Consider the following 9050-nt stretch of genomic DNA (forward strand, 5'->3'; position numbering starts at 1 on the left):
AGACATGTCCCATCTTGAGAAGGATACTCTGCATCTCCCTGTTTGCTCTCTGAATGATGCCACTTCCTGTGATTGTTGGTATTCCAATTTCAGACTGATATTGATGTTAGGGATTTAGAAATAAAAGACTAGAATTGGCACCCCTAAATACCCACCTAAATCACCAATTGCTGTTAAAATGCTTCTGACACTCTTCATGTGCTTAACTTGTTATGAGAGACAGTAAAATTGTGTAATTAGTACGATACATATGTATGTTTGGTACTATTCACAGAGAGCTGTAGCTTGGGTTGAATATACAAACATAGGCACACACCTGCAGGTATTGCTGAGTGGTTTTTAACTAATGAACTTACTTTATAAGATGTCACCTTTAGCAGCAGACAGGGCCTATGACATGTGTTTATCATGTGGTCATGGCTGCCCACAACCCCAAAGAGAGCCAGCATGGTGGCCCCTTCTCTCCTGCCCTGGCTGGAACCAGGACGGTGACCTTCCTTTCTGCTTGTTGGCGCCCCCTGCTGTCTCTTTCCTTCTTGCACAACTGGGTCCCTTTGAGGAGCAACATCTCTGTGTGGAATGATGCTCTTTTGTTCTCAGCAGAAAACTGTAATCCTTTTTCTTATTTCTCTCACTTCACAAGCTCAATTTCTTAGAATGTGGGATTCAGAAAAATGCACCCATATAATTTTCCCAAGAAATGCCGGAAAGAAATATCCAGGTGGAAGCTAGTATCATAATAAATACCTTGGAACCAAGCAAAACTTGATCTAATGACTATATATATATATATATATATATATATATATATATATATATAACATATGTGTGCATGTGCATGTATGTATATGCATGTGTGTATATAGACCTATATAATAAATACATATTTTTTTATATATTTTATATTTATGCTAATTATATCATTTCATTTACACATTTATACATAAATATATCTTAATATATTTAATATCTATTTTTTATATTTATATGAATAAAGTGTATCTTTTCATCAGTGGCCCACATCGTGCTGCTTCAGAAGTTGGGACAGCTGTCACTTGCTTTGGGGCTTGCACCTTCTTCCTCCCTATCTATTTGCATGTGTCCTGGAACTGACTTATCTTACCAACAAAATCATTACATTAGATGCCCTGTGTTTTAGTATGGAACTTCATAGGGACTCAAAAACATCCATCAAACCATAGAGTTTTGGCTTAAATTAGTTTCATTCCAAGAGACAGCGAAATTTCCTGAGCCTTTAGGGCCTTATCATGCAGATTTTGTGTATGTGTACGAGCATGGTGGTGGTGCACACATGAGTCAGAATTCCCCAAAGAATCAGAATCGATGTGAGGGTGGGGGAGAAAGAGGAGGATGAAGAAGGAGAAGGACTAGGGGAGGTGAGAAGGGAGGAGAGACAGCATGAAGCACTGGTTCACATAAATATGCAGTCTGAGAAGAGCCACAGTCAAGCTGGAGGCTTGATGGCAGGTTGTGTGGATCAGAGGCCTGAGAGCTGCAGAGCCAGCAGTGAAGACCCCCGTCCAGACCTTCAGCCTGTGCACTCAAGGAAGGCACAGAGGGATGCAAAATTGTAGCATTCTGGGTCCAAGTTGAACTTCAATGTCTTATCAACCCAACAGGTTATGATCAGGGTAGAAAATAAATTGCTAAACAAACAAAAAAAATAGGAACAAAATAGCAACTAGAGAAGTAGCTGAAACAGACCAGAAGTAGGCTCCCTGCTGCTCTCTGGCAAGGTTCCTGCCAGTGCATGCATGTGGCTCACACTGCTTACCCACATCACCACTCCCAGGAGGAAAAGGAGGGGAGATATATCTGAGGAGGCCACTCAGAAGCACATTCTTGCCAGTGCTTGCCCCACAGTGATGGCTTGTCTCATGGCCTCAGTGGGCTGGGTGAAGCAATTCTAACTGGCAGCCATGTGATCCCCTAAAGTAGGAAATTGTCATCACCAAAAGGAGGAAAAAGCCAATGTTCATTGGAGATCAGTGACTGTTCACTGCTCCCTGGGCCATTAAGAGAGGGCTGGGAGACTCCACAGTATTTCTCTTCAGGGACCACAGGTGCACAACCCAGCACCACCTGAGCTATGCCAGAGATGCCTGAAAACCTGGATATGCCCTAGACACCCTTTTAACCAGACTTCAACATGAAATAGAGAGGAAATCATCTCCCTCTAAGCTGTAGTTTATACACCAAACTCTGGCTTTTAGCATCTCTTTAAGGTTCTTCCTTTTATTTATGCACCTGATCAGTAAGACTTCTTGTTTTGTTAGGGTAGAATTATATGCTTTCTGAAGTCTACACAGTAGAAGAAATCCTTCCTCACCCAATTTTGATTGTAAAGTACTAAACCTTTTTTAAAAATAACTAAACTTCATGCCATGCATAAAATCCTCTCTCTTTGTGTGTGTATGTGTGTGTGTGTACATGTGTACACCTTCATGGATGTGCTGTGCCATACCCAGTGTTTTTGTGGGCTTTTGCATCATTGTGACCAAAATACCCAATGAGAACAACTTAAAGGAGGGGAAGTTTATCAGGAGCTTATGGTTTTAGAGGTTCCTGTCCATAGATGGCAGACTTCATTTCTCCAGCCCTGAGGTGAGACTGGAGGATATCATGGGGGAAGCATCGCAGAGAAGAAATCTGCTCAGTTTATGGTGGGATCAGGAAGCACAGAGACAGAGAGGGAGGGGAAGAAGCTGCAGGAAGGCCCAGCTCCTTCAGCCATGCCCCACCTGCCAACAGCTACCACCCAGCCTGTCCATTCCAACTGGGATGGACTGATTAGGTTCCAGCTCTCACAGTCCAATCACTTCACCTCTTAATATTTCTGCATTAACCCAGGAGCTTTGGGGAGACACCTCACATCCAAACCATAACACCCATCATCATATCCATCAGTGCACAGGGTAGAGAGAAAAGGGTGTGGCTGCCTGGTGATCTTACCGGTTGGCCCCTGCAAACCTTGGATCAGGGTTGCCTAGAGTGCCTGGAACAGAGGCATCCTCATCCTGAATAATGCTGTGCCCACCGTCTACCTTTCAAGCTACCCCTGGAGGCTTTAATTCCATTGGGAACATTTTCAGAAACTTTACATTGAAAGCGAATTTCTAAGTTCTATTTTATTACTTTATTTATCAATTTGTGTAGTGGTGCTAGGGATAGAAGTCAGGGTCTTAGGCATACTGGACCAGTGTCTCACCTGAACTTCATCCCTGCTCTCAAATATCTCTTCACAGGGAGAGCCTCCATTTTCACTCTTGGTGAAACATGGTGCCAATCCCAGAAATCTCATTTACAAAGTCTCTGTGGGGCAGACACAGGTCCTTGTGTCCTGTAGAGCAGCCTGGAGCTCCAGCCAATGAGCTACCTGTCACCTATGGCAAAAATCTCTATGTCTTTTTGCAGAATCCCTGGTCACTCTCTGAGTAGTGTCTGAAAATCACACTCCAGTGTCTCTTTGTTTGGCCTGAGGCTCTGGGGTAGGATAAGGAAAAAGAAACCACCTGAAAGTTGTGAAGGTCCTCTCTGTCCTGTTAGTGTGTCTGGCTCTTACTCCATTGTTCCCAGAGAGCAGAAGAGCTCAGCCACCCTGGGCAGTCTCCAGGCAGGATACTGGCATTAAGAGACTGGCCTAATGTGTGGGGTTGCAAGCAGAGCTGCTGGCCCCATGTGGTCCCAGCTGTCCCCCACCCATATCTGTTTGGTCTGGGAAGCAGATGCCATGTTGGGATGTAGTGGGATCATCATCTATCATTAAACAAGAGACACTGGAGCTGCTGGGTATCCCTCAATAGAATTGGAAATCTGCTGCTCTCTCTGCCTGGACCTGGGACTCAGTCTCTTGCTCTTTGCCCTCACCAGAGGTCTCTCTGAATACCCTATAGTTCCCACATTTTGTTCTGCCATTCTTGCTTTCCTAGCCTTCTTGGTTTCTACCCACAGGCCCCATAAATACCTGACATCAGTATATGCATTTATCATCTCTCTCCCCCACTAGGATGCAACCCCATGGCAACAGAGACTTGGATTGATTTAACTTGTTGCTGTCTGCCTGGAGCCCTGGAAAGTTTCTGGCATGCAGTATGTGGGCAATAAAAATAAATGAGCTGCTTAATGAATTATGAGATTGTTTTGAAAAAGAGAGGGAGATGTGTCTGTCAAGGATTTCACAGGGTACCTGGCCTGTGGCAGGTCCTCCACAAAAATAGCTACTTGTATTGCTGTCATCAGACTTCCAGGGAAAGACTGAGCTGGTGACTCCTCTCAAACCTTAGGTCTGTAGTTTCATGTATAGGGAACTTGTTTACCATTGTCATAGTGTTCAGAGGTGTGGCCTTTGGGAAACAGAGCCCTCATGCATGGGTTAATCCATTCCTGAATTAGTGGATTACACCATTCCTGAATTAATGGTTTAATGGGTTAGCCTTGGAGTGAGCTCTCTCTAGCACCTGTCTTGCCTGGGAAGCCATCTGCCATGTTGTGTTTCAGCCAGAGATGCACCAGATACCACACCTGGGAATTTCTGGCCCCTGGAATTCTGAGGTAAATCAACTACTTTTCTCTATAAAGTGCTCAGTCTGTGGTACTCAGTAACTTTTTGTTCCAGAGCTTGGAACTTCAGGACATAGTAATGTAAACACAATATGTTAAAGTTGAGACATTCAGTGCACACATACACACACATACACACACAAGTTTTTCTAGGAGCAATTGGTAGTTCTGGCATTATTCCTAGTGTGTCAGGGTTGGGACAGGATTCAGGAAGTGCTAAAATCTCACTCAAGCTAAAAGTAGATTACTGGATTCCTCCCTATTTCCCCTAAAATACAAGCTAATGTGAACTTCATCTGTCAGCATCAGCAGTTGGTAAAATATGCTGACAAATGTTTTTTTGAGATAAATTGACAGCTTTGATAATTGGGTATTTATGTGTCTTGATCACAGCTGATGAAACACTTGAAAAGGCTTTTATGGCTCCTGGATATCACCACAATTGTTTTGTATCACTTCTCCCATATTTCTTTTCTTTCTTTCTTTCTTTCTTTTTTTTTTGTGGTGCTAGAGATTGAACCCAGGGCCTTGTGCATACAAGTCAAGGACTCCAAAAACTGAGCTACATCCTCAGCCCCTCTCTCACATTTCTGTTCACTAGAGGTGATGATGGTAATTGGGTATTTTGTCTCAAATGTGGTACATTGTTCAAGACAGGACTAATATCCACTGTATCTAAATCTCTACTCATTATAATTTTGCCAAAGAGACACTCATATAGTAGTTTTTTCTTAAATGTATCTATAGATGGAGAGAGAGTGTCTCATTTTAATATTCTGCTTTATTTTCAACATCATTCCTTCTTAACATTTCCCTTTTATAGTGTTGCTAAGGTTGGAACTGACTACCTTGCACATTCTGCACACACACTCTTACAGTGAACTTTGCCACTAGGTCCCAATTCTAACTTTAGATTGGATAGATTCATTCATTCAATCTAATGTTATTTTTCATATGGTTAGTTTTACATATGCCTTTCTATTACTCTTAACAATACTATTGACATATATATGGTTTCAGATTTGATTCATCTTATGATTTATTTTTCTGTATTATTGCAATATAGTTAAATGTGTCACATAACAATAACTATATTACTTGTTTTTTTATTAAAAGTTTTGTGGTATTTTACATATTTTATTTCCAAGATGATTTTTTGGTTCCTTCTTTCCTTTTCTTTTATTTGATACTGGGAATTAAACTCAGGGGAACATAGCCATTGAGCCACATCCCCAGACCTATTTTGTATGAAGTTTAGAGATAGTGTCTCACTGAGTTGCTTAGGGCCTCACTTTTGCTGATGCTGGCTTTGAGCTCACAATAAACCTGTCTCAGCCTCCCAAGGTGCTGGGATTAAAATTGTGCACCAGCACATCCAGCTCTCTTCTTGTATTTAAAGAAAAACATGCTAAAATTTTGATGGAAAAATATTATATATTAAATATTGTTAAAATATTTGTCTTTGTAATGATTAGTTTTATTTACACACATGGTATTTTATGTGTTTTTGTAAATTTTTATTTAGTTTTTGATAAGTTCTACATATTTTCCTCAAAAGCCATTATACATATAATGTATTTGACAGATGTAACTTCAATATAAAACTTATGGGTTATTTTGTACTCTAATTAAACCAAAAATCTTTCTGGGCTCTAGAAACCAATTTTTCTCAAACTTTATTATTTTTATTTTTATTTTTATTTTAATGTACCTCCTCTTTCCTCCTAGGCCATAGATTTCCACTGTGTTGACAGTATAGCTCTAACCTTATGCTATTCTGTAACTGTACACTGTTATGGTACACACATACTATAATTTCTACAGCTTGGTGAGGAGTACTTCATATATACATAAACAGTTTTCATGACGAAATAACAGCAATTTCTACTCCATCTTTCTTCATGAGAATTTGTTTTGTGTCCTCATCAATACTCTGTATTCTTTTGATTGTTGTTGTTTCTTACTGGAAATTTGAATCAGGGGCACACAGAGACGGGTCACACATAGATGCTTAGGGCTTTGCTAAATTTCTGAGGCTGGTTTTGAACTCAGGATTATCTTGCTTTAGCCTCCCAATTCAATGGGATTAGAAGTGTGTGTAATGGAACCTTGTTCTATTTATTTTTATATTGAAATATATATTACTTCTGAAAATAATTTATTCTTGATATTAAGAAAGCATAAGATATCATTTTTTTCCCCACAAATAACCCCCCCTTTTTTGGGAAAGATGTCATTTTTTGGGGGGGGAAGTTGTCAGTAGTACCAGATGTATACTTTATTGTTTTCTAAATGCAAAGTTTATTATTATTATTATTATTATTGTTATTATTATTATTATTATTAGTAGTAGTATGCTATGTATTAGTTACAAAAGTTTATCTGTTCATATTATTATAAGGTATATACTATTTTCTATAACTTCATGGCATACTTCAGTGTGTGTCAAAATGATCTGTTGAGGGTTGGGAGGGAAGGGAAGGGCTCATAGGGTTAGAAATGATAGTGGAGGGCTGGGATTGTGGCTTAGTGGTAGAGTGCTCACTTAGCATGGGTGGGACTTGGGTTCAATTCTCAGCACCACAAAAAAATAAAGGCATTGTGTTGTGTCCATCTACAAAAAAGATTCTCTCTCTCTCTCTCTCTCTCTCTCTCTCTCTTTAAAAAAACTTTATTAAAAATAAATGATGGTGGAATATGATGTATATTATATAAAGTACATGTATAAAGAAGTGAATTTGTGTAAATATACTTTGTATAAAACCAGACAAATGAAAAATTGTGCTCTATATGTTTAATAAGAATTGTAATAAATTCTGATGTCATATATAATTAAAAAGTAATTAAAAATAAAAAATAAAAGATGGCATTATGTTCTAATTGGAAATAAATACTACTCCTTTTAAAAATTGAAAAAGATAAGATCTATTGTTCAGTGATAAATTTTATAAAGTATAAAATGTATCCTGAATATTTGGCAATACATAAACCCAGATTTAGGTATTTATAGTGTTTCAGAAAAATTTTAAAAATTACCGTAGAGTTCATTTCTTGCAACATGTACTCATAATTATATGAGATGCATTTGGTACATATTCATATATACTACCATTATATATAATTAATAAATGATTACTACATCTCACATTAACCACACTGATTTCAAATTAATTTGTCTTTTGAAAGCACTAATATATGACACTCTTTGGATATATATACTTGGTGTGTCTTCAAATTTGTCACTTTATGTATTATGTTCTTTTCTTTATTCTCCTGTTTGTAGAATTTCTTTTTCCAAATTATTGAGATTAGTGAATTTTAGGCACTTCAGTTTAACAGTGCAGTCTGTAGATTTTCTTTTTAACCTCAGCTAAAATACATCCCACTTTTTATAGGCTTATTGTTATGTAAATGACTTCTAAAAACCTGAATCTATAACACCCTAACCTGACCTTACTCTGGACTATTGATATCTGAGTGGAGGGGATCTCAAAGTGATCCATGGAAAAGGCAGGATCGGGATGGGTCAGGATGTGAGATTGGTGGATGCTGAGTATGTAGTAGTGAATATTCATGAAAAAGTATTGGTGGAGTAGATAGGGGAAGAGAACAAAAGTGCTGAGAAGGAAAAAGGGAAGGAATGACAAGCTCAAGGGTTCAGATCTAATAAGTCTAGTGGTGGATCAATGGTAGCATGAGGGTAAGGGGTAGTTTCTTTGGGGGCAGAAATAAGGTAGAAGCAAAAGAAGAAGGTAACTCTGTCACAGTCCCCAAAAGAAAGAGTCAGATGAATGGATTATGTGTTTATTTCTTCCCACCTTGGAGTGGAATTGATAATTCACAAAGTATGTTTAAGTAAGTAGTATAAAACCATTTCCAAGTAGCTTTACAAATTTGTGTGGCCACAATCAACATTTGAAAATTCCAGTCACATAAAATCTTTGTACTTTTTCATCTATTTTATTTATTTATTTATTTATTTATTTATTTATTTATTTATTTATTCACTCATTCATTCATTCATTCCATTTTTTTCATTCACTTTTGCTTTACTGTTATTTTGTATGTTCCCCTGGTGAGTATTCAATGATACATACACACACACACACACACAATTGTGTGTGTGTGTGTATATATATATATATATATATATATATATATATATATTCACACTATCATTGTAGACTTGTAGCATCTGAACCTGTCTACTGTTCAAGTTTTTCTTCTTTTTTTTTCATTGCTCTTTTTCTCCCTATCCCCATATCATCCAACATTATATATATAATGCTCACTTCTATAACATTATATTCTAAAACATTAAAGTCAGCCAGCCTCAGCAATTTAGTGAGGCTGTAAGAAAATCAACAAAATCCTTTTTCTTTATAGAAAATTTTATTAAAGACCAAGAGTGTTTCTTAGCAAAAAAACATATCTGATTTCAATTTGTAATATGAGAGAGAGAGAGAGAG

The sequence above is a fragment of the Ictidomys tridecemlineatus genome, chromosome 8, assembly GCF_052094955.1.
Source record: "Ictidomys tridecemlineatus isolate mIctTri1 chromosome 8, mIctTri1.hap1, whole genome shotgun sequence".
In the NCBI taxonomy this organism is placed as follows: domain Eukaryota; kingdom Metazoa; phylum Chordata; class Mammalia; order Rodentia; family Sciuridae; genus Ictidomys; species Ictidomys tridecemlineatus.